Source organism: Grampus griseus (assembly GCF_964374135.1).
Source record: "Grampus griseus genome assembly, chromosome: X".
Classification (NCBI taxonomy): Eukaryota; Metazoa; Chordata; class Mammalia; order Artiodactyla; family Delphinidae; genus Grampus; species Grampus griseus.
Window position 1 is genome coordinate 20,590,949 of NC_138999.1, and position 22,379 is coordinate 20,613,327.

General features: G+C 45.2%; 1 pseudogene across 1 annotated transcript; it reads right to left on the bottom strand.

Moving 5' to 3' along the window:
- Nucleotides 1-1,552: 1,552 nt before the first annotated feature.
- LOC309839476 (tubulin epsilon and delta complex protein 2-like) lies at nucleotides 1,553-21,851 on the bottom strand (annotated as a pseudogene). The gene is made up of 3 exons: nucleotides 21,757-21,851; nucleotides 3,256-3,838; nucleotides 1,553-2,248 (listed from the first exon to the last, which is right to left on the bottom strand). The product of its transcript is annotated as a tubulin epsilon and delta complex protein 2-like (transcript).
- Nucleotides 21,852-22,379: the final 528 nt, after the last annotated feature.

Genomic DNA, 22,379 nt, shown 5'->3' on the forward strand with positions numbered 1-22,379 from the left:
TTTTCAACAGATTGTTCGCCTATGGCTGTCCTTCAGTTTGGAGATTGTCGGCATTCTTGGAGGTAAATGCACATGTGGTAGAATGAAAAGCATTCTTACTTTGCTACGATTTGAAAGAGTTACTTTTACTTTGAAAAAAATATTCTGAGACATTGATTCTGAACATTTTGGGACTTGTGGCAACATTATTGGGTTAATTTTAAACGTATCCTATTCTGAATCCATCAGAGTTCTTAGTTGCCAACATCAGAATCTCCTCTAGTTAGTTTAAGGAGTTTATTCAAAATTTTAAATAGCTTTTGGAGTCTTGGGGAGGGCCAGAGAGCCAGTCTTGGAGGCTACACAGCTGGAGAAGCAGGCAGAGCGCTCAGATGTCCCATAGGACTGTTCCAGAGAAAGCTCCCTGCCTCGGTACTTATGATCCTGGAGGCACCATTCAGCTCTGAGTCCGTGCAACCAGCTCACTTTATCATTCTTTTAAAAAATCAACAAATTTGGATTTGAACATCTTATAACAGTCTTTAATATGTAATGGACGGTGATATTCCCTTACTGATTGAGTCAGTTTGAGTCAGGCCAACCCCTCACTTTCAAAAGGAGGAATGGAGGCCTAACAAGATGATATGACTTGTGCAAGGTCTTCTGAGTCTCAGGCCATTATAGAGGGTGAGGAGGCGGAGGGGATGGGTCTGCTCCAGTCTGTCAAGAGTGTTGAATTAAAAAGATATTGTTGGGCTTCCCTGGTGGCACGAGGGTTAAGAATCCGCCTGCCAGGGCAGGGCACACAGGTTCGAGCCCTGGTCCGGGAAGATCCCACATGCCACGGAGCAGCTAAGCCCGTGCACCACAACTACTGAGCCCACACGCTACAGTTACTGAAGCCCGCGTGCCTAGAGCCCGTGCTCCACAAGAGAAGCCACCGCGATGAGAAGCCTGTGCACTGCAACGTAGAGTAGCCCCCGCTCGCCGCAACTAGAGAAAGCCTGCGCGCAGCAACAAAGACCCAATGCAGCCAAAAATAAATAAATATTTTAAAAAATTTTTTAAAAAGAAATGGTAAAATTTATTTTAAAAAAGACATTGTTAAAAAAATTTTTTGGACTCCCCTGGTGGTCCAATGGTTTTTTTTAAAAATGATTTAAATATATATACTTTCTAAAGTAGTTTTAATGTCACAGAAGTGGCTTTTCAGCAAGAGAAATCAGAGGTAGCTAAGAAAAGGCCCCACCAGCCTCAGGTCTCCTGAGCCTGTGGAAGGCCGAGGCAAGCTGAGCCCTGAGCAGCCGGTTTAGCAGCCATGAGAAAGGCCCTGAGTTCCTCAGGAAGAGCCAGGAGGCAGTCCCCGCCCCTTGGAAACCTGGTTTCCTACGGGGGTACAGGCATCTCTGGGCCCCCGGCTCACTGCTCCAGTGAAAATCCCCTCAATGCCCATTCATTTAATGCCTCCTAGGGAAGCGCGGCTCTCCCTAACAGGCAGGCTAGGGGGCTGAGGCAGCCTGCCTTTGCTGCATGGTCCTGGGGGACTGGGGGTGGGCCTGGCCACGGGAAGGGCTCAGTCAGCAGGCTTATCTTCTCGTAGGAGGGTGAGGAAGTGCTGGCCTCCCTCACAGAGCAGGCTGTGTTCAGCCCGGCACAGCACGAGCCAGGGTGGCCCCAGCGGCTCCTGCTTGCTCACCAGGGGGAGGAGTTCGGCCATCAGGACCTTTTCCAGGTGGATCTGCTGGTGCCGCATGGCCCCCCCGCAGCCCGAGGGCCGCCGGGGTCTGCAGCTCCTGGGTACTGTGCACGGCTCCCGCAGCCTGCGGAGACGCTGCCCCGCGATGGCCTGCAGGCCCTCCGGGGTGAGCAGGCAGCGCTACTCCTGTATCCAGTCCTTGGGCTCTGCCGTGAGCTCTTCCGCATTCGAAGTCTTAGCAGCAAGCAGGCCTCCTGTAGGTGCCGCAACTCTGCCTCCACCTCCGCGGCGCTGAGCCTAGAGCCGGGCCACCTTGAAGTTGTCTGCATTTTCTGCAGGAACTGGGTTTTGGCGGTGGTAGCAGCATCCACAGAATCACTGGTCTGTGCAGAGCTGAGCTGGGCCCACAGGCTGGGATGCACACGTGCGCAGCCCGCAAACCAGAGAGCAACGTGGTGACCCCAGCCAGCTGGGCTGGGCCACGAGAAGTAGGCAAGGGCCAGGGTAGCGGCCCCAGCCTGCGCTGTCCGGCTCTGCTGAATGTCAGGAGGGGCCTTTGGGGGTCCTGGGGAACTGAGGGGACACTGTCCGTGAAAAGGGTGACAGAGCTGACCCACTCTGGGAAATGCTAGGAGAGAATTCAAGGGAAAAAGGGGAGAGGAGCCAGCAGTGACTGGTAGCCAAGATGTCTGGTGAGAGCTCTGGGTGCTGGCTCTGTACCAGGCCCAGCACAAGCACCCGAAAGGCACTACCTTGTTTAAGCCCTACAGCACCTCTAGGAGCTGCTACTATTATTGTCGTCTCCACAAGGAAGACAGATGGGGACTTGGAGACACGGAGTGCCTTGTTCAAGGTCTCACAGCTTGAGACAGGCTGAGCTGGGGGCCTCCGAGGCCGCTGGCTGAGTGAGGTGACCACAGCCGTCGTAGGGAGGCTGACTCCTAACGCGGAGAGTGTGTCGCCACCCAGCAGAGAAAGCCAAGGGGCCCGTGGGAGAAGTCTTACCATCGGGAAGCCTCGGCCTCCCGGCTCTCCACGCTCCCCTGGTCTCACCTCCCCCTCCTCGTCCCTCTCCCCCAGCCTCGAGGCTTCCGGGAAGCCGCTTTCCTGAAGGCCTCGGGCAGCTGCATCCTGTCGGAGAAGCCGGTGCCCAGGACAGCTCTGTGTCACTCGGGGGGCTCCAGGCCCCACTCCCTACTCAGAGCCCAGTGAGGGATGAGGCTCACCCACCCCTCAGGCAGGGCTTCCAGGGTGACCCCAGGCGCCAGCCCAGTTCAGGTCCCACCTGGCAGGGAGGAGAGAAAGCGGAGCCCAGGCCTTCGAGAGCTCATGTGGAGCCCCGGGGCTGGGTGGATAAGTGGATAGGGCACAGGACAGGCCCCAGTGCATCAAACGTGGCACCTTCACAGCCAGCTGTTCCACTCTGCCGGCTTCCGGGCTTGGGCCTCATGGGGTGGCATCCTGGGGCCCCCCTGGCCCACATCCAGCTCAATGCCCTGCCCTCCCTGTCACTCCTGCTGCTGCCAGGATCTGATCAGGTAGAGACAGTAGTTCCTCCAGTGAGGGTCTGGGAAACGCACCCCTTATCCTCGAGTGTAAGAGCTTCTGGGGCCTGAGGCACAGCCAACGGGACTATGTGTTGGTCCCTGCGGCCTGGTTCAGGCTTGGTGGCTCCGGCCCCTTCCCCATACAGGCCTGATGCCCCACTGACGGAAGCCTGCTCTCAGGGAGGTCCTTGGCAGGCCCCCTGGTTTGGTGGATGCCCCTGGGGGCTCTTGTCTCTGATGGACGGCTGTCAGCCCTGCGTGAGGCGCTGAGGGGGCAGAGGCTCTGGTGGCAAGGGAAGCGGCCGTGGACGCAGACTTCAGGCTGGGGGCCTTGCCCTTGTCGCCTTCTCCAGCCTTTGAGATGCCTTTTCGCACCCGTACAGCCTTCTGCAGTGCCTGGGTCAGAAGCTCCGGCTCCTTGAGGTCCTGCGGGCTGGGTGTGCTTGCTGCAGATGGGGCCTCTTCGTTCGTTTCTGGCCCTGGGCTGGGCTCCGGAGCCGGGGCCTCGGCTGGTTCCCAGGCACTCAGCAGCCGCCGGGAGCCTCGCAGGCTCCGCTCCAGCTGCCGCTGTCACTCGGTGCAGGAGTCCAGGGCGTCATGCAGCTTGGCCACCAGCCTGGAAGGGACGCACCCGAGGCTCAGCAGCCTCGGACTGCGCCGCCTCCCGCCCCCTCCAGGGCGCGGAATCCACCGGTGCGAGCAGCCGGCAGGGTCCAGTGGTTAAGACTCTGAGCTTCCTCTGCAGGGGACACGGGTTCGATCCCTGGTCGGGGAACTAAGATCCCACATGCTGCACAGTGTGGCCAAAAATTAAAAAAAAAAGACATTTTTGGACGTCATGGATATCATCGCTAAGCTCCTTTCACTAATTTGTCACGGAGACAATAAGGTTCCGATCTCTCCCCTACTTCGACCTGACTCTGGCACCTTGGGCCACCCCTCTGCCTTCAGTGTCATCTCTAATATCCCTGGAGAATTGATCTTGAGCCTAATAACAAACTCCCATTTATTGAGCGCTGTGCTAAGTGCTGCGTGTGCGCCGTCTCATTTAGTCCTTACATCCACACAAGGAAGCAGATACTTTCATTAGTTTCATTTTATGGATGGGGACACCGGGACCAAAGGGGTTCAGAGCCTTGCCCAAGGGAGTGAAAAATTTGACCTGCCATTCAAGTAGAGCACTGGCCCTTAAACTCTGCCTCTCCATCTTTATGGGAAATTCTAGCTTTCATACTCTACTGTCCTCTGATTCAACCTTGATACCTCAGTGGGAAACGAGTGCCCTGTTGCTCCTGTAAGCCCTATAATCGCCCACTGAACCGCACTCTTTCTGGTTTTGGCCTAGCGTGATGTAATGACACTTGGCTCTTTGATAGGGAAGAGGTGAGGATGAACGAGGTGATGATTGGTAAGTGTTTTGAGGCTGTCGAAGAAAAGCTTGGTGTCGTAGGCTTCCACATGGGGAAAGAATTATTTTTAATGGGAGTGAGAAACTGATGAGAATTCAGCAGCGAGAGCCATGTTGTTTTTAGGTGATGGTCTCCGAAACCAAGAGCTGTCATTTTGCTTAATGATTTCAAACCTGAATAAGCAGTATAACAAGTGAGCCTCAAACTCAGTCATTCAACCAAAAGGCAAACAATTTTGTAACCAGGAGATAGGGGAGCTTTACAGCCTTTAAACAATATAATCTGAGAGCACCCCCGCCATCTTACCAACTGGCAACACGGAATACGTGGGTTTTAATCATTACACTGTGATAGCTGAACAGCCAGCTGGTAGGAAGCTTAACTCTGCTTTATTCCCAGGGGAAAAAATAAGTTTAGCATCATGTGGTGTGTTTATTTTATTTATGTTTTCAAATCGACTGCAAAGTATTTTTCAAATGCTATAAACATAGCAGTCAATTAACACCCTCTTTTTTTAAATTTTCTTTTTTATTTTATTTTTTTGAATTTTATTTTATTTGTATACAGCAGGTTCTTATTAGTTATCGATTTTATACAATTAGTGTATACATGTCAATCCCAATCTCCCTGTTCATCCCACCCCCGCACCCCCACCCCCGCCACTTTCCCCCGTTGGAGGCCATACGTTTGTTCTCTCCACCTGTGTCTCTATTTCTGCCCTGCATACCGGTTCATCTGTACCATTTTTCTAGGTTCCACATAGAACCTAGCTATTCCTGGCTATTGTAAATAGTGCTGCAATGAACATTGGGATGCATGTGTCTTTTTGAATTATGGTTTTCTCTGGGTATATGCCCAGTAGTGGGATTGCTGGGTCATATGGTAATTCTATTTTCAGTTTTTTAAGGAACGTCCATACTGTTCTCCATAGTGGCTGTATCAATGTACATTCCCACCAACAGTGCAAGAGGGTTCCCTGTTCTCCACATCCTCTCCAGCATTTGTTGTTTGTAGATTTTCTGATGACGCCCGTTCTAACTGGTGTGAGGTGATACCTCATTATAGTTTTGATTTGCACTTCTCTAATAATTAGTGATGTTGAGCATCTTTTCATGTGTTTGTTGGCAATCTGTATATCTTCTTTGGAGAAATGTCTGTTTAGGTCTTCTGCCCATTTTTGGATTGGGTTGTTTGTTTTTTTGATATTGAGCTGCATGAGCTGTTTATATATTTTGGAGATTAATCCTTGTCCGTTGGTTCGTTTGCAAATATTTTCTCCCATTCTGAGGGTTGTCTTTTTGTCTTGTTTGTAGTTTCCTTTGCTTTGCAAAAGCTTTTAAGTTTCATTAGGTCCCATTTGTTTATTTTTGTTTTTGGGTTTTTTTTACATCTTTGTTGGAGTATAATTGCTTTACAGTGGTGTGTTAGTTTCTGCTTTATAACAAAGTGACTCAGTTATACATATACATATGTTCCCACATCTCTTCCGTCTTGCGTCTCCCTCCCTCCCACCCTCCCTATCCCACCCCTCCAGGTGGTCACAAAGCACCGAGCTGATCTCCCTGTGCTATGCGGCTGCTTCCCACTAGCTATCTATTTTACATTTGGTAGTGTATATATGTCCAGGCCACTCTCTCGCTTTGTCACCGCTTACCCTTCCCCCTCCCCATTTCCTCAAGTCCATTCTCTAGTAGGTCTGTGTCTTTATTCCTGTATTAACACCTAGGTTCTTCATGACATTTTTTCCCCTTAAATTCCATATATATGTGTTAGCATACGGTATTTGTCTTTCTCTTTCTGACTTACTTCACTCTGTATGACAGACTCTAGGTCCATCCACCTCATTACAAATAGCTCAATTTCGTTTCTTTTTATGGCTGAGTAATATTCCATTGTATATATGTGCCACATCTTCTTTATCCATTCATCCGATGATGGACACTTAGGTTGTTTCCATCTCCAGGCTATCGTAAATGGAGTTGCAATGAACATTTTGGTACATGACTCTTTTTGAATTATGGTTTTCTCAGGGTATATGCCCAGTAGTGGGATTGCTGGGTCATATGGTAGTTCTATTTGTAGTTTTTTAAGGAACCTCCATACTGTTCTCCATAGTGGCTGTAGTAATTCGCATTCCCACCAGCAGTGCAAGAGTGTTCCCTTTTCTCCACACCCTCTCCAGCATTTATTGTTTCTAGATTTTTTGATGATGGCCATTCTGAGTGGTGTGAGATGATATCTCATTGTAGTTTTGATTTGCATTTCTCTAATGATTAATGATGTTGAGCATCGTTTCATGTGTTTGTTGGCAGTCTGTATATCTTCTTTGGAGAAATGTCTACTTAGGTCTTCTGCCCATTTTTGGATTGGGTGTTTGTTTTTTTGTTATTGAGCTGCATGAGCTGCTTGTAAATTTTGGAGATTAATCCTTTGTCAGTTGCTTCATTTGCAAATATTTTCTCCCATTCTGAGGGTTGTCTTTTGGTCTTGTTTATGGTTTCCTTTGCTGTGCAAAAGCTTTGAAGTTTCATTAGGTCCCATTTGTTTATTTTTGCTTTTATTTCCATCTCTCTAGGAAGTGGGTCAAAAGGATCTTGCTGTGATTTATGTCATAGAGTGTCCTACCTATGTTTTCCTCTAAGAGTTTGATAGTTTCTGGCCTTACATTTAGGTCTTTAATCCATTTTTAGCTTATTTTTGTGTATGGTGTTAGGGAGTGTTCTAATCTCATACTTTTACATGTACCTGTCCAGTTTTCCCAGCACCACTTTTTGAAGAGGCTGCCTTTTCTCCATTGTATACTCTTGTCTCCTTTATCAAAGATAAGGTGACCATATGTGCATGGGTTTATCCCTGGGCTTTCTATCCTGTTCCATTGACCTATATTTCTGTTTTTGTGCCAGTTCCATATTGTCTTGATTACTATAGCTTTGTATTATAGTCTGAAGTCAGGGAGTCTGATTCCTCCAGCTCCATTTTTTTCCCTGAAGACTGCTTTGGCTATTCGGGGTCTTTTGTGTCTCCATGCAAATTTTAAGATTTTTTGTTCTAGTTCTGTAAAAAATGCCATTGGTAATTTGATAGGGATTGCATTGAATCTGTAGATTGCTTTGGGTAGTAGAGTCATTTTCACAAGATTGATTCTTCCAATCCAAGAACATGGTATATCTCTCCATCTGTTTGTGTCATCTTTGATTTCTTTCATCAGTGTCTTATACTCTTCTGCTTACAGGTCTTTTGTCCCCCTAGGTAGGTTTATTCCTAGGTATTTTATTCTTTTTCTTGCAATGGTGAATGGGATTGTTTCCTTAATTGCTCTTTCTGATCTTTCGTTGTTAGTGTATAGGAATGCAAGAGATTTCTGTGCATTAATTTTGTATCCTGCAACTTTACCAAATTCATTGATTACCTCTAGTAGTTTTCTGGTAGCATCTTTAGGATTCTCTATGTAGAGTATCATGTCATCTGCAAACAGTGACAGTTTTAGTTCTTCTTTTCCAATTTGTATTCCTTTTATTTCTTTTTCTTCTCTGATTGCTGTGGGTAGGACTACCAAAACTATGTTGAATAATAGTGGCGAGAGTGGACATCCTTGTCTTGTTCCTGATCTTAGAGGAAATGCTGTCAGTTTTTCACCATTGAGAATGATGTTTGCTGTGGGTTTGTCGTATATGCCTTTATTATGTTGAGGTAGGTTCCTTCTATTCCCACTTTATGGAGAGTTTTTTTTATCATAAATGGGTGTTGAATTTTGTCAAAAGCTTTTTCTGCATCTATTGACATGATCATATGGTTTTTATCCTTCAGTTTGTTAATATGGTGTATCACATTGATTGATTTGCGTATATTGAAGAATCCTTGAATCCCTGGGATAAATCCCACTTGATCGTGGTGTATGATCCTTTTAATGTGCTGTTGGATTCTGTTTGCTAGTATTTTGTTGAGGATTTTTGCGTCTATGTTCATGAGTGATATTGGTCTGTAATTTTCTTTTTTGTGTGGTATCTTTGTCTGGTTTTGGTGTCAGGCTGATGGTGGCCTCATAGAATGAGTTTGGGAGTGTTCCTTCCTCTGCAGTTTTTTGGAAGAGTTTGAGAAGGATAGGTGTTAGCTCCTCTCTAAATGTTTGGTAGAATTCACCTGTGAAGCCATCTGGTCCTGGACTTTTTGTTTGTTGGCAGATTTTTAATCACAGTTTCAATTTCCTTACTTGTGATTGGTCTGTTCATATTTTCTATTTCTTCCTGGTTCAGTCTTGGAAGGTTGTTATACCTTTCTAAGAATTTGTCCATTTCCTCCAGGTTGTCCATTTTATTGGCATAGAGTTGCTTGTAGTAGTCTCTTAGGATGCTTTGTATTTCTGCAGTGTCTGTTGTAACTTCTCCTTTTTCATTTCTAATTTTATTGATTTGAGTCCTCTCTTTTTCTTTTTGAGTCTGGCTAAAGGTTTATCAATGTTGTTTATCTTCTCAAAGAACCAGCTTTTAGTTTTATTGATCTTTGCTATTGTTTTCTTTGTTTCTGTTGCATTTATTTCTGCTCTGATCTTTATGATTTCTTTCCTTTTGCTAACTTTGGGTTTTGTTTGTTCTTCTTTCTCTAGTTCCTTTAGGTGTAAGGTTAGATTGTTTATTTGAGATTTTTCTTGTTTCTTGAGGTAGGCTTGTATTGCTAGAAACTTCCCTCTTAGAACTGCTTTTGCTGCATCCGATAGGTTTTGGATTATCGTGTTTTCGTTGTCATTTGTCTCTAGGTATTTTTTGATTTCCTCTTTGATTTCTTCAGTGATCTCTTGGTTATTTAGTAACATATTGTTTAGCCTCCATGTGTTCGTGTTTTTTATATTATTTTCCCTATAATTGATTTCCAATCTCATAGCGTTGTGGTTGGAAGAGATGCTTGATATAATTTCAATTTTCTTAAATTTACCGAGACTTGATTTGTGACCCAAAATGTGATCTATCCTGGAGAATGTTCCATGCACACTTGAGAAGAAAGTGTAATCTGCAGTTTTTGGATGGAATAGCCTATAAATATCAATTAAATCTATCTGGTCTGTTGTGTCATTTAAAGCTTCTGTTTCCTTATTTATTTTCATTTTGGATGATCTGCCCATTGGTGTAAGTGAGGTGTTAAAGTCTCCCACTATTATTGTGTTACTGTCCATTTCCTCTTTTATAGCTGTTAGCAGTTGCCTTATGTATTGAGGTCCTCCTCTGTTGGATGTATATATAATTGTTGTATCTTCTTGGATTGATCCCTCAATCATTATGTAGTGTCCTTTATTGTCTCTTGTAACATTCTTTATTTTAAAGTCTATTTTATCTGATATGAGTATTGCTACTCCAGATTTCTTTTGATTTCCATTTTCATCGAATATCTTTTTCCATCCTCTCATTTTCGGTCTGTATGTGTCCCTAGGTCTGAAGTGGGTCTCTTGTAGACAGCATATGTACGGGTCTTGTTTTTGTATCCATTCAGCGAGGCTGTGTCTTTTTGTTGGAGCATTTAATCCATTCGTGTTTAAGGTAATTATCAATATGTATGTTCCTGTTACCATTTTCTTAATTGTTACGGGTTTGTTTTTGTAGGTCCTTTTCTCTCTTGTGTTTCTCATTTAGAGAAGTTCCTTTAGCATTTGTTGTAGAGCTGGTTTGGTGGTGCTGAATTTTCTTAGCTTTTGCTTGTCTGTAAAGCTTTTGATTTCTCCGTTGAATCTGAATGAGATCCTTGCCGGGTAGAGTAGTCTTGGTTGTAGGTTCTTCCCTTTCATCACTTTATTTTATTTATTTACCAAAAGATTAACCATGTTTGATTTTTTTTTTGGTCTGAAAAGTAACTGCCTTATTTTTTTTTAACATCTTTATTGGGGTATAATTGCTTTACAATGGTGTGTTAGTTTCTGCTTTATAACAAAGTGAATCTGTTATACATATACATATGTTCCCATATCTCTTCCCTCTTGCATCTCCCTCCCTCCCACCCTCCCTATCCCACCCCTCTAGGTGGTCACAGAGCACCGGGCTGATCTCCCTGTGCTATGCTGCTGCTTCCCACTAGCTGTCTATTTTACGGTTGGTAGTGTATATATGTCCATGCCACTCTCTCACTTTGTCACATGGTGCCACTCCCTTCTGGCTTGTAGAGTTTCTGCTGAAAAATCGGCTGTTAACCTTATTGGAGTTCCCTTGTATGTTATTTGTTGTTTTTCCCTTGTTGCTTTCAGTAATTTTTCTTTGTGTTTAATTTTTGCCAATTTGATTACTGTGTGTCTCGGCATGTTTCTCCTTGGGTTTATTCTGTATGGGACTCTCTGCGCTTCTTGGAGTTGGGTGGCTGTATTCTTTCCCATGTTAGGGAAGTTTTCGACTATAATCTCTTCAAATATTGTCTGAGGTCCTTTCTCTCTCTCTTCTCCTTCTGGGACCCCTATAATGCAAATGTTGTTGAATTTAGTATTGTCCCAGAGGTCTCTTAGGCTGTCTTCATTTCTTTTCATTCTTTTTTCTTTATTCTGTTCTGTGGCAGTGAATTCCACCATTCTGTCTTCCAGGGCATTTATCCGTTCTTCTGCCTCAGTTATTCTGCTGTTGATTCCTTCTTTTGTATTTTTATTTCAGTTATTGTATTGTTCATCTGTTTGTTTGTTCTTTAATTCTTCTAGGTGTTTGTTCTTTCATTCTTCCAGGTCTTTGTTAAACAGTTCTGGCATCTTCTTGATCTTTGCCTCCATTGTTTTTCTGAGGTCCTGGATCATCTTTACTATCGTTACTCTGAATTCTTTTTCTGGAAGGTTGCCTATCTCCACTTCATTTAGTTGTTTTTCTGGGGTTTTATCTTGTTCCTTCATCTGGTACAAAGTCCTCTGCCTTTTCATCTTGTCTATCTTTCTGTGAATGTGGTTTTCCTTCCACAGGCTGCAGAACTGTAGTTCTTCTTTCTTCTGCTGTCTGCCCTCTGGTGGATGAAGCTATCTAAGAGGCTTGTGCCAGCTTCCTGATGGGAGGGACTGGTGGTGGGTAGAGCTGGGGGCTGCTCTGGTGGGCAGAGCTCAGTAAAACTTTAATCCTCTTGTCTGCTGATGGGTGGGGCTGGGTTCCCTCCCTGTTGGTTGTTTTCCCTGAGGCGACCCAGCACTGGAGCCCGCCTGGCTCTTTGGTGGGGCTAATGGCAGACGCTGGGAGAGCTCACGCCAAGGAGTACTTCCCAGAACTTCTGCTGCCAGTCTCCTTGTCCCCACAGTGACCCACAACCACCCCTTGCCTCTGCAGGAGACCCTCCAACACTAGCAGGTAGGTCTGGTTCAGTCTCCAATGGGGTCACTGCTCCTTCCCCTGGGTCCCAGTGTGCACACTACTTTGTGTGTGCCCTCCAAGAGTGGAGTCTCTGTTTCCCCCAGTCCTGTCGAAGTCCTGCAATCAAATCCCACTAGCCTTCAAAGTCTGATTCTCTAGGAATTCTTCCTGCTGTTGCTGGCCCCCCAGGTTGGGAAGCCTGACGTGGGGCTCAGAACCTTCACTCCAGTGGATGGACTTCTGTGGTATAAGTGTTCTCCAGTTTGTGAGTCACCCACCCAGCAGTTATGGGATTTGATTTTATTGTGATTGCGCCCCTCCTACCGTCTCACTGCGGCTTCTCCTTTGTCTTTGGATGTGGGGTATCTTTTTTGGTGAGTTCCAGTGTCTTCCTCTTGATGACTGTTCAGCAGTTAGTTGTGCTTCCAGTGCTCTTGCAAAAGGGAGTGAGCACACGTCCTTCTACTCCGCCATCTTGAGCCAATCCTAAATAACGCCCTCTCTTAAAAACGATATGTAAGCTCCTTGGAAGATACAAACAGGGCTTATTGAAGGGAAGTTAAGTATGGGGACCTGGCTTTCAGCTCTTCTCATGCTCAGAGGAGCCAACAACACATGCTTTGGGCTAGACCCTACGTCTACTAACACCAATGCCATTCCTCCCTGGGGCATTCATTGCTTCAGACATTTTATCCACCCCTCAGGCCCCAATTTCCATTAGATCTCACCTGCTTTTTCTCTCAAGGCACCTTGAACTTTCCCTTATAAACTTATCCATAATTTTTCTTCATTACTTGTTAATGCGTGCCTCTCCCACCATACTGTAAATTCCATGTATGTGTACCCAGTACCAAATGCAGACTCTGTTACGTGGTGAGTGCTCAATAAATATTTGTGGATCTGTGTGTTCCTGTGGAGAACGGGGAGGAATGGGTGAGAATCTAAAAAACAATTTTAATAGGATTGAAAATCTTTCATCTTTCTGATCTCTTCATAAAAACGTATGTTGCCCAGCTAGATTGTGATTTTAGAAATTTGTGCTGCAGGAGTCGGTGAGGGATGTCTCAAGTTTGTCTTCACGTTACTGAACCAGAGTGGGTCCACTTGCCCATGCGCAGTAAAGCCTATCTACTGACACTGGGCTGTGGTGAATACAGTGCAGTGTTTATTGCAGGGTGCCAAACAAGGAGTCCAGGTAGCAAGTGCTTAAAAGACCCAAACTCCCTGAAGGCTTTCAGGGAAATGTTTATAAAGACAGGGTGAGGGAGGGGGGTTGTCAGGTATGTGATCAGCTTGTGGACACTCCTCTGATTGGTTGGTGGTGAGGTAATCGGGAGTCAACATCATCAACCTTCTGGTTCCAACTGGTGTGTGCTTGTGGGCAGCATACAGTTAACTTCTTCCACCCTGTGTGAGTTTCAGTATCTGCAAAACAGCTCAAAGGACGTGACTCAGAATATTATCTATAGCCCTTGAGGAATTAAAGGTCCTTGACTTTTTTTACTGGCTAAACTGTTATTTTTTTGTCTTGCTTGTATTTTTTCCTTACTTTCTTCATTTTCTCACTTCTCTGATTAAATTTATTCTTTGACAAAAGTTTTTCTACAGGCAAAAGGTAGGAGGAGAACATGGGGGGAATTCTGTTCTGGGAAGGCCCCATAGGGTCCTGTTCAGTTACATTCAGTCCTCTGATGCCATTTAGTTCATGCCCAAGATATATGCATATGTATACAAGGCAATGACCAAGAAAGGGGGATTTACAGTCAGAAAGATCTCAGTTCAAATCCTCCCACTATTTGGTGGTCATGTGATTTTAGGTTATCATGGCAGCCATGAAAGGGTGCCACTCTGACCTCCTGCTTCAGGAGCATAACTGAGGGCCCAGCTCCTGCCCCTCCAGATTCACTGCTGCATTTGCACCTAGGCTGTGTTTCCCATGGGCTGCTCCCAGCCAGTGAGTAAGCGCAGTCAGAGTACTAGGGCAGGCCATCCCAGGGACATGCGGGACTCCTCCAACGGGCCACCTTGGCTGCAGGACTCCTCGTTGGCCTGGCTGAGACTTTCCTAGAGGTCCTTCTATGTCTCCTCCACAGGGTCCAGACTGGCATCGCCACCTGAAGGCGCGCTCTGCCTTCTCCTGCCCCCTCCTCTGAGCCTTTCCCTGGCACTTCCCCCCATACGGTTCTTGCACTTTTTTTTTTAAACATCTTTATTGGAGTATAATTGCTTTACAATGGTGTGTTAGTTTCTGCTTTATAACAAAGTGAATCAGCTATACATATACATATGTCCCCATATGGTTCTTGCACTTCTAATCCCATCTTGGCGTCTGCTTCTTGGAGGACCCAGTGAATTAACACAGCTAGTCACCTAACCTCTCTTTGACTCCGTTTCCTCATCCGTTAATTCCCTTTAGGGTTGCAGTGAGGATCAATGTGAATAACCTCGGAAACATGGCCGGCATCCTGCACACAAGAGCTATCATTCATTCCCAGCTTTTCGCCTTCACATCGCCCACTCCTGCTCCTTCCCACTGACTGTCTCTATTGCGGTATCTTGTAGCTCTTCCCTTCGGTTCCCAAGGTATCAACTAGCTCGATGCACCCCTCCCGCCCCCCACAATTCCCCTGTGTTAATATACTAACAAGAGCAGTGTTTTAACATGAGTCTTCTGTGGCATAACCTGTAGTCATTGTAATGATAGAACAGCTTAAACAAATCATGAAATGACGATGTATCTCTGGCTCCCTCCTAAGTCCCCTTTCTGCCTCTCTTTCTGTTCTGACTCCTTCAGTGCTGGGAGGAATAGACTTTAGCCGTCTCTTCTCTGCTCCCAATAAAACCTGTTGTCACGGAGGACGAGCCAGTGAGGGTGCCTCGTGTCTCTTCTGTATTTAGCTGCCTATTCCTCCTGCCCATAGGATGGGCCCCCCTGCAGCTGAGGGTAGGAGCGATGGCTCTGGCTGCCTCTCCACACTGCTCTGGATCTTGCTTTAAGCACTTCATTCCCAAATGGCAGCCCCTCCTTTCTAGATGGGGCCTGAAGTCCTACTTGCACCAAAGTGGTGGCCGAATCGAGTCGCTCTTGCTTATCTCTGCTTCAGGCACAGCACGTAGAAGGCTCTGCTTGGTAGACAGGATGGCCTTAGTGCAGGCAGCTGGTGGGCAAAGTCCACCCTCTCCTCTGCTGCTGGAGCCCCTCAGAATGTCTCCTTTGCCATCTAGACCTCTCTGGGCTGGCCCGTGGCAACTCATAAATGCCCTGATCCTCTAGGGCAGACGTGCATTCATTCAGCTGGACTTCTGAACTAGGGCTACACTGAGTGTCTTCGCTTAGTTCTTAGCTGAATTGAACTTTCTGAACCTTCTGGAATCTCCCCGAAAACACCCAGCCCTAACCCTTCCTTTCAGTATTTTCTGTTGCAGCGGTACATATTAGAGTTCTCGGCAGCGTTTTACCAAAAACAGCCTTCCTCTGTAGAATCCAGCAGCCCGGGAGCTCCTTTAAAATGGGCTGGGAGGACCGTGCGCTGCTTCTTGGCCTTTGGTAAGCCGCTATTTCCGAGGCCTTCAGGACTCGCACGCCTGGGCTTGTTGCCCCACCCAGAGTTCGACAAGTGAAAAGTTGAAAAACAAAGAATGATGAGACAGAGAGAGTAAACGCTGCTTATTGTAAAAAGTCAAACCGTAAAGAAGCCTAGGGAGCAGACACTGTGGGTGCTCCGCCCGTATCTCTTGGCCTTCACCATTCCCGTGCATGCTTGTGGCTTCCTCCTCCAAGCCCCCGTGACTGTCATTCTGAGGGCTTCCTTGGGCTTGCCCAAGCACAGGCAGAATGGGGAGTAAATGCCCCGCGAGCGGCTCTGAACCATTGATGGCAGAAGCTGGTGTATAACTACTCCGTCTTCCTTCCCCCTAGGGTGGGATGCGTCTAACGCAGGTTCTACACCAATTTCCAGTTGCCTCAGTCGCCCACAGTGATGACATGCTTGCTAACACACCCCCACTTCCCTCCTAGTGCTTCGTGAGTCTCTCTCTCATTTCAACTACTCACATCCAATCCTCATCTCCAGGTCTGCTTCTAGAGGAACCCAACCTAGAACAGCCCATATACTCTACAATATTGTCTGAAAATAGCCCTTCACATTGCTTGCAGCAATGAACTCCCTTTTTTTTTTTTTTGCCCGTATACCTTCCTTAGTATGCACCCCCATTATATTCATACTTGTTTATTTATAAATGATATCCTTTCATTAACCAGTATATTAAGTCATGGGCTATACCTCGGGCCAGCTTTATATCCATATTTTTAATAGGTACCTGGATAATTTTGAGTTCTCTGAACAACCTCTTTTCAGATCTGACTAGATGGTCATTGTTTTGACTTCAACCATGGTGGACAAAGAAGGTTCTAGAAAGTGGAGAAATGCATCATTTGTTGCATTGTGAGAAGGAGAACTCATTTTCAGGTTGTTTGATTTTTCTTGCCTTATTAATATTATTTCCAAGCAGGGTTTCCTTTGTGGGATTCTTCAAAGTCACCTGTTTATTTTATGAGGGCTGGTTTCATTATAACTGGAGACTAGAATCTGTAAACACACTTTACCTTATAAATGTTGCAAAATGCTGAAAGTAAATGACGAGGCTTATCATCCCTTCAATTCAGGAATTCCCACTCTGTCTTCAAAATCATTTGAGGAGTCTTGTCTTGCGACTGTCTGACTTCCAGACAGCGGGAGGGTGGTGGCATGAATCTATATATTACCTACTAGTTGAGTTTATTTTCTTATTCTTTGGATCAAAAATAAATCTGGTCGAAGTTAGCGTCTTTCCCTCTCCTGCTGCAGTGGATCATCTTGGCCACCCCTTGAGATGTGCACCCCTACTTTGGGCACCACAGGTTTGCTTGCATCTGTTCCGCATTCCTCCGCCTGTTCTTCAAGAGCTTCCCTGCCCTGCACCCACCTCTCCAGGACACGCTGTTCCAGTCAGTCCAGCCTGTTCCCTCCTCTAGCCCTTTGTTTGTTCCCAGTTGTGCCGTGGGCCCTCCCTCCCGCCCCAGTTCCATCCATGGTGTTTTCATCTTTCCTTTCCCATGGGCGTCCTCACTCTGCTCCAGACCCCTGGAACATGTCTAGCCCTCACCACACTTTTTTTTTTTTAATGCACCACCTTCTTATTTGTCTGTAGCTGGGCTCTAACAGCTGCCCACAGGCTAGAGCCACTTGAGTGCAGAGAGGACAGAGAGCTAATTGGAGGTGACGCTTAATCTTATTAAGTGGCACTGGATCCTACATCCCATAACCAGCCCAGGGGCCCGAGGATCCTCTGGGCTCTGCTCTTCCGGCTCTCCCAGCGTCTGTCTCCTCTGGTAACTGGCTGGGGAGTGTAAATATTAATTGGTCTATGGCATGCAGGTAGTAAGGAAGCCATAGAGAAATTACTCCAACTCCTAGCTGAGAGGATAGAACAGTGCCGGGCTCAGGGTGAATTAGGCTACGTTCCTCGTGGATTACAGCTTCTGTTCTGCCTTCCAGACTGAGTCAAACACATTCATAATAAGACTTTTTGTTTTAAGCCCACATTTATTTTTTGAAACTAGATCTCCGAAAGCATAGAACTAACCTACTTTTTTTTTACAGCTTTATTAAGATATATTTCACATACTATATAATTCACCCACTTAACGTGTACAGTGGGCTTTAGTAAATTGACAGAATTGTGCAGGCAGTTCATGTGATGTTCAGTTTTACGTGTCAGCTGGGCTAGGCTACAGTCTCCAGTTATTCAATTAAATGCTAATCTAGGTGCTGTGTGAAGGTGTTTTGTAGATGTGATTAAAGTCCACAATCAGTGAACTTTAAGTAAGGGAGATTATTTTAGATAGTCTGGGTAACCCTGATTCAGTCAGGTGAAAGGCTGTAAGAGCAGACCTGGGGTTTCCCAGGAGAAGAAGGAATTCTGCCTGCTGACTGCAGCTTTAGCTCGTGCCTGGGAATTCCAGCCTGCTCCTCCTGATGGCAGGCCCTATGGATTTCAGACTTGCCTAGCCAGCCCCACAATCGCATAAAGTAACTCTTCATGCAAGTAGAGTCCTAAACACTGGACCACTAGGGAATTCCCTAAATCTCTTAATATATGTCTATCATTTATATGTTTCTGGTTGAACCCCGATTGATACAAACTCACTTTGAAAATACAAGAACAAATTTCCATTTTCCGTAGGAGCCTGCTTTTCTTTTCTGGGATCTCTTGCAATCTTCTCCCCTTTTGCTCTGTGTTCTTAAGGGTGTTTCTATCTTCCCTCCTGCCCGCAGGGGTTAAGTCTTGGATTTAATCTTCATTGTATGTAGGTACGGTCAAAGAAATTTTCACCACCACAACAGTTTGTTTGGACTCTATTTGAAATCTTTCCTCTTGCCATTTCCACTAGAAGGTAAATTTCATGGGGAAGGAGGAAGGATCTTAGTCTGCTCTGCTTATTAAGATAGCTCAAGAGCCCAGAACTGTGCCTGACACATAGTAGATGCTCAGTAAACATTTGTTGAATGAATGAATGCCCACAATGGCGTGTAAACTTGAAAGAAGGAGAGGTTTTTCTTTTACATCCTCCATAAAAGCGTAACAGTGTAGAAGCATCGAGGTACTTGTGGTAAATTACAAAAATGGCCACAAATCCTTCCCTTCTCCTAAAAGCTGGAGTCTATTTCTCCATCTCTCAAATCTAGGCCTGGCTATGTGAATTGCTTTGGTCAATAGGACATGAACAAATGTGATATAAGCAGAGACTTGAAAAGCGCTTAGGTATTAGGGCTTGGAATTGGAACTCTAACACGACCATGAGCTAGCCTGCTATTGGGTGACAGGCTACAAAGAGAACCAAGGCATCCCATCTGACAGTGTACCAACCACCAGACATGAGAGTGAGGCCATTCTAGATCATTCAACCAGCTGCCAAACTATAAGCTGAACACAGACACGTGAGCCAGTCGAGATCAGAAGGACTGCCCAACTGACCCATTGGCTAGTGAGCCAAATAAAATGTTTGTGGTTTTAAACTGCTAAATTGAGGTCATTTTTTACACAGTAATAGATAAACGATACAGGACTCAATACATTCCCAGGTTCAGATAAAGATACGTCATCCCAGTTCGCAAATATTGTGTGCCTGCTATATGCCAGGCTCTGTGCTTGGCTCCAAGAATAAGAAGATTAAAAGATGTGGATCCTGAAAGCCTCCTTAAACATGACACCACAAAACAAGTGACTAAAGAAAAAAATTGATAAATTGGATTTCATAAAAATCTAAAACTTTTGGGCTTTAAAGGGCACCATCAAGAAAGTGAAAAGACAACCCACAGAATGGGTGAAAATATTTACAAATTATGTGTCTGATAAGGGACTTGATTCCAGAATATATAAAAAACTACCATTCAGTAATAAAAAGTTAACCCAATTTAAAAATGGGCAAGGGATCTGATTAGACATTTCTCCATAGAATATATACAAATGGTAATAAACATATGAAAAGATGCTCAACATCATTAGTTATTAGAGAAAAGCAAATCAAAACCACAATGAGGTATCACCTTACATCTGCTAGGATGGCTATAGTAAAAAAGACACACAATAGCAAGTGTTGGCGAGGATATGGAGAAATTGCTGGAGGAAATGTAAATGTTAAACACAGAGTTACCATATGACCTAGTCTGGATCGTACTCTGACACCAGTCAACCAATTCTCCAATTCCCCGGACACCAATTGGATGTCCAACAATTCAATTTAATTCTGAAACTAACTACCTGGAGTTAGTGACAGATTCCACAGATTTAAGGGTTCAGTCCCACCAGACTGCCCCCGATGCCAGTGCAATGTCCTGGGCCACCCGTACTTCTGGCTGTAAATTGTAGGTTCCCACGACCCCCTCCTTAAGTTCAATAGTTTGCTAGAATGGCTCACAGACTTCAGGGAAATACTTTACTTACATTTATGGCTTTATTATAAAGGATACAACTCAGGAATAGCCAGATGGAAGAGATACACAGGGCAAGGTATGGAGAAGGGAGGGAACATAGAGCTTCCATGCCTTCTCCAGCCACACCACCGTCCCAGCAAGTCCATGTGTTCACCAGCCTGGAAACTCTCCAAATCTCATTGTTCAAGAGTTTTTTATAGAGTTCCATCTCCAGCACCACCTCCCTTTCCCAGAGGGGTTGGTGGGTGGGGCTGAGAGTTCTAACCCTCTGATCACTTGGTCTTTCTGGTGATTGGCCGTATCCTATAGCTATCTGAGGAGGGGGCGGGTCCCACCCTAAGTCACCTCATTAGCATACACTCAGGTGTGATTGAAAGGGGCTGGTTGTGCGTAGCAAACCCCCCCACAAATCCTATCACTCAGGAAATTCCAAGGGTTTTAGGAGCTCTGCCAGGAACTGTGGGCAAAGACTAAATATATTTTTGTATTATATCACACCCAGAAGTTCCACTCCTAGATATATACCCAAGAGAAACTAAAACATGCATCCACACATAAACTTCTATGTGAATGTTTACAGCAGCGTTATTCATAATAGCCCCAAAGTAGAAACAACCCAAATGTCCACCATTTGAAGAATGGATAAGCAAAATATGATATATTCATAAAGGGGGATATTATTTAGCAGTAAAAGGAATGAAGTTTGATAAATGCTATAACATGGATGACCCTTGAAAACACTACGCTAATGGAAAGATGCCAGACGCGCAAAAAACATACATCGTATGACTGTATTTCGATGAAATGTCCAGAATAGGCAACTGTATGGAGACAGAAGGTAGATGACTGGTTGCCAAGGGCTGCGGGGGTTGGCAGGAGTGGAGACTGACTGCAAATGGCTACGGGGCGATAAAAATGTTCTAAAATCAGTTTGTGGTAGTAGTTGTACAACTCTTTGAATATACTAAAAGACATTAACTTGTACACTTCAGATGGGTGAATTGTATGGTATGTGAATTATATCTCAATAAAGCTCTTTTCACAAAGTTGAGCAAGTTGGCCAAAGGCGAACAATTATTAGTAGATAAGCTGGGTTGGGACTTGAGTCCAGGTCCTATCTGCACACTGTCTTTCTTTCTGTTTGTATCTCAGTTATGCCTAACATTTATTTATCTCAAGACCAGTGTGCATAGAAAAATGCATAATAATATCTAACACACGTATAACGATGTTTTATAATCCATCTTCTTTTTTTAACTTTAAAATAGCCTGCGAGCACTTTTCCATGTCATGACGTAGTCTTCTACCACATAAAATTTAATAGCTACGTAGTATCCCGTTGTATGACTGAACCTTCATTTGTCCAACCAGGTCCCTATGATTTGAATGGTTTCTAATATGGGGCTATTATCAAACTCAGTGCTATAAACAGGCTGGTGGGCTTTCTATTTTTGATAGCGTCTATGACCTTTTTTCACTGACCAGTGTAGGGTTTCTCTCCTTATAAAACTTTTTACTAAAGCATGATGTACATATATAAAAGTGCCCATATCGTAAGTGTAGAAGTAGCCATGTTTCAGAAACAGCACCCCTGTGTAACCAGCATCCAGTTGAAGAAACAGAACATGACCAGCACTTCAGAAGCCCCCTCCTACCCTCCATATCTTTTTTCCTTCTTCAGTTGAATATCAGGTGGCAGTACATCAAATTGGCAAATCCAACACCCCCCTTTGGAGCAGAGCCAGTAAAGATATCACAGATTACTGCTTAACGTGCACTTGTGTCTCTCTATTCTGTTTGTGCCTTGGCTGTCCCGCTTTCAATGCTCTGATGTCTAGTAACCTTAATCGTCACCTGAGCATCACCTCGACCTTGAGTTTCCACGTTTTGGGTAGCTTCAGGCGCTGAGTGGGCAGCTGGCGAGTTAAGCTGGCATGGGTGAGTGGCATGACCAGGCATGTCGTGCCACCTTTCCCGCCCTACACGCCTGACAGCGTGTATAAGGAGGGCCTGAGCCCTGGTTGTGAGCGAGGGCCAGACGTTCTATACTAGTGGATCTCGAACTTGGCTGCATATTGGAATCCCTGGAGGGCTTTAAAATATAATGATGCCTGGGACCCACCCCCAGAGATTCTGATTTAATTGGCTTGGAGTATGGCCTGGACACGGAGATTTTTTTTTTAATACCCCGATGATTCCAAAAGGCAGCCAAGGCTGGGAACCCACGCTCTCCACTCGGATTCTCTTTGGCTTTTGTGGGTGTACTGCTTGGTGTCAACATTAGCTGAAGATTAAATGCCAGACCTCATTGACTCCATAATATTTTTGTAATTCACTGCAACTGTTTTTGGCTTTCTTTAGAGGGTTTGTGCAATACTATTTTGACAAACATCGCACCCTCTTAGATTGAACTGACATTCTCTGAGATGGCTGTGGGTATACCAGGTCATTTAGCCTGAATGGGAATTAAGGTGTCT